Source organism: Gopherus flavomarginatus, chromosome 1 (genome assembly GCF_025201925.1).
Source record: "Gopherus flavomarginatus isolate rGopFla2 chromosome 1, rGopFla2.mat.asm, whole genome shotgun sequence".
Taxonomy (NCBI): domain Eukaryota; kingdom Metazoa; phylum Chordata; order Testudines; family Testudinidae; genus Gopherus; species Gopherus flavomarginatus.
In genome coordinates, this window is record NC_066617.1 from 368,369,999 (window position 1) to 368,373,779 (window position 3,781).

Sequence of the window (3,781 nt, forward strand, 5' to 3'; positions counted from 1 at the left end):
CTGGAATAACACCCGATATTTGGATAGGGATAGGAAGCCAAGGGACACTCTGACCACTAGAACCCCCGCAGCTTCAGTATGAACAAAAATTGAAACAAGGAGAGGTTGTCATGGTTCATGACAATGTTTGTTGGGAAGATATGGGACTAGGAACTACCTCGGCAGGGCAGCCAATCTTTCAGGCTAATGATAGATAGAATTCTAATATATTAGTAAGACACAATTTCCATTTACAGAAACCATGTTGACTTTTGCTGAACAATTTATGTTCTTCTCTGTGTCTGACAATGTTATTCTTTACTATTGTTTCAACTAATTTGCCTGGTACTGATGTTAAACTTACCCATCTGTAATTGCTGGGATCACCTCTAGAGCCTTTTTAAAATATTGGTGTCACATTACCTATCTTCCTGTCGTTGGATACAGAAGCTGATTTAAAGGATAGGTTACAAACCATAGTTGGTAATTCCGCAAGTGGCCCCTCTCTGAATGTTTGTTTAAATGACTTAGTGGTGGCAGCAATACCGTCCAAGGTCAAGGAAAGGAATTTGAACCTTCGGGAAGCTTTTAACCTAATATGGTGGAATATGAGCTCAGGGGATCTTTCATGTGGGTCTCAACATCTGTACCCCAGAGTTCAGAGTGGGGAGGGAACCCTGACAGTACCCTACATCACAAAGGAAGGAGAGCACCTTGTAACATGGAGAACCACCCTAGAGCCACTGGTGTTCAATGTTGAAAGATGGTTGGCTTCATTCTGAGGACTGAGGAGCATCCTCGTGAGCAGGAGGATCCCAAGCCGGCCTTGAAACAATCGCTGACCAATCTGAAAAGTTTGTTACAGAAGTTGCAGGCCCACCGGTAGACCAGGAAGTCCAGCTCCCCGGTCCCCTCCACTCCTCCAAAACAGACCTTGTGGCCGAGAAGAGGAGGTAGAAGTCTCCCTAGTGCTGTAGCAGGAATTTCACCTTACTCGTGAAATCATAGGTGTCCACCAGAAACTGTCATGCTCATCCCACAGCACAGTGGGAGACAGTGTTATGGACTTCTGATGATTTTCTGGCTGGGTCCCTGTCATGACCCTGCAGTCCATGGAGATGGGCAAAGAGAGATCAGACCACCGGTTTGGCGATGGTACCAGTGGTGCCGCAGAAAGGGAAAGGGAGCTGGAGGAAAGAGAACAGCCCCTAAAGGGTCAGGCAGGGGACACAAAAAAAACCTCCCCCTGAGGTTTGTCCAAAGATAGGGAAAAAGGAATCAACCCCTGGACGGCAGCAGTATGGAAGATGGAGAAGACAAAAATGAGTAGCTCTACTCTCCACATTCCCTGAACAGCTCCTGCCTCCACTCTGTGACTGTGTTTAGGGCTTGGGGCAGCCTGAACTGGGGGCTCTTCTGCTGCTGCAGCCAGGGCACTTCCCTTCCCCTGGTGACATCTACTATGGCTGGAGGCTTGAACCCCTGCCAGATGAAGCTGAGGCAGTCTCGGCTCAGGGCTTCTGCCTGCTTCTGCCAAGCTGCTCCACATGAATCACAGGCTGATTCCCGTGTTCTGTTCATTCGCTCTGAAGCACCTGGCACTGGGCACTGTTAGGAAACAGGCTACTGGGCTACATGGACGATTGGTTTTACCTAGTGTGGCCACTCAGATCTTCTTCTTTAGACCTCAGATTTATCTGCCTCCTGTTGGAACCCACGATACTTCACACCCCTCCCAGAGCTCAGATAGATCCCAGGAGTCTATCTCTGCATAGAGTTAGTAACAAAGTAAGAATAAACATTGAAATGTTAAAACTACCGAGTCCCTCTTAAGTGACTTGCCACAAGATGTGAGAATATATTGGTTTTAGAGATGACTGGGTCACAGCTGAGAAGGGGAGGGGAAGACAGGAGCAAGTGACAGGGGCAGGACCTTGGGAAGAAGACACACAGCGGGGTCGAGGCTTGACAGAACAGATGGGGCAAGATTGTAATTCCAGAGATACATCTACCAGCAATTAGAAAGGTAGCAACTCAGTGTAGTGTGCATAGACTCACTCGCCAGTTCATCACATTGACATGGCACAGTAAGGACAGGACAGGGTTTAATATCTCTCTGTGTGTCCAGGAAGTGATTCAATGAAGAGGCCCCAGCACTATACATCAGCCAGCTCTGCACGGAGCTCAATCTGAGAGCCAGAGCACTAGGAGGAAAAATTTAGGTCTGTTTATGAGTAAAGAGCTGGAGCACCCTGTCCTGGATATGCTTAGTCCTCACTCCATAAATGATGGGGTGTATCATGGGGGGTACCAGCTGGTACACACTGGTAAAAAGAATGAGGAAAAGTAGTGGCACATTGTGGTCAAACTGCTGAATAAGAAAAGAGAATAAATCTGGGACGTATAAAGCTGAGATGGCACAAAGATGAGAAATGCAGGTCCCAAAAGTTTTGAGCCAGGCATCCTTTGTGGGGAGGCGGAAGATGGCTCGGAGGATCTGAGTATAGGACACGGTGATAAAAAAACATATCCATTCCGATCACAGAGAGAAGATGAAACAGCCCATAGTAACTACTGATGCCGATGTCAGCGCAGGCCAGCTTCACCACAGATATATGCCCACAATAAAAGTGGGGGATTATGTTGGTTCTGAAATTTGGCCACCATCTGACCAATAAGGGATAGGGCAATGCAAGTATGCCACTACACAGCACCACAGCCAGGACTATCTTGGCCACAACAGAGTTTGTCAGGGTCGTTGAATATCTCAGACGATTGCAGATGGCCACATAGCGATCAAAAGCCATGGCAACAAGGACTCCAGACTCCATCGATGAGAAGCCTTGAACCAAGTACATCTGGGTGAAGCAGGCACTGAAACTGATCTCCCTGGAATTGAACCAGAAAATGCTCAGCATTTTCGGTAGGGTGGATGTGGACATGACCAGGTCAGTGATGGCCAGCATGGAGAGGAAATAGAACATGGACCCATGAAGGCTCAGCTCCTTCTTCACGATGAACAGGATAGTGAAGTTCCCCAACACGGCTATGGCGTACATAGCACAGAAGGGAATGGAGATCCAGATATGGGCTGCCTCTAGGCCAGGAATGAGGATGAAGGTGGAGGGGTTGGTGAGGTTGGTTCTGTTCGAATCTGACATGGCATAGGGGAGAAAGTGTCCAACTCTGAGGCATAAGGATGTCTCCTGCATTTACCATATGGTCTCCTGAATTTCTATGTGTTCTCAGGACCTTGGATGATGGTTGCAGTAGAAATGCCTGAATGGGGAGACAATGTTTATATGAGACACTACATGCACTAATGGAGGCTGTTCTCATGGGAAAAGAAGAGAGATCTCTCTTCCCACACTAAAAAAATTACATTTTCATTATTTAGAGAAAATAACTATGAACAATGATCCTACTAAATACAATTCCATATTTTGTTGTGGTCCCTGAATTAATAATTCCTATACTTTTTTTGCGGGGGGAACATTAAGAGGCATCAGCAGGAAACACAAGTGTGGATACTGGTTATCCATCATTGTGCCTTAATGCAGTAAGAGCCAGGATAGGGAGTCCATACTGAAAGGAATTCCCCATTCATCCAGTTGCTTGAAATCAGAGAGGGGAAAAATATAAACTTTTACAAGGACATGTGCTGAGAGAAACATCCCAGCTAGAACATAACTCAGGGGAAAGACCTGGATGTCATTGACAGCAGCTCAAGAGAAACACCTGCTCATTCGCAGGAATGGACAAGACAAAACAACATTCAGATCCCCAAGAAATGGGATGAAGC

The 3,781-nt window shown here is 46.7% G+C and overlaps 1 pseudogene; it reads right to left on the reverse strand.

Moving 5' to 3' along the window:
* Positions 1-2,197: 2,197 nt before the first annotated feature.
* LOC127054975 (olfactory receptor 52R1-like) lies at positions 2,198-3,140 on the reverse strand (annotated as a pseudogene).
* Between the last annotated feature and the right edge of the window lie 641 nt (positions 3,141-3,781).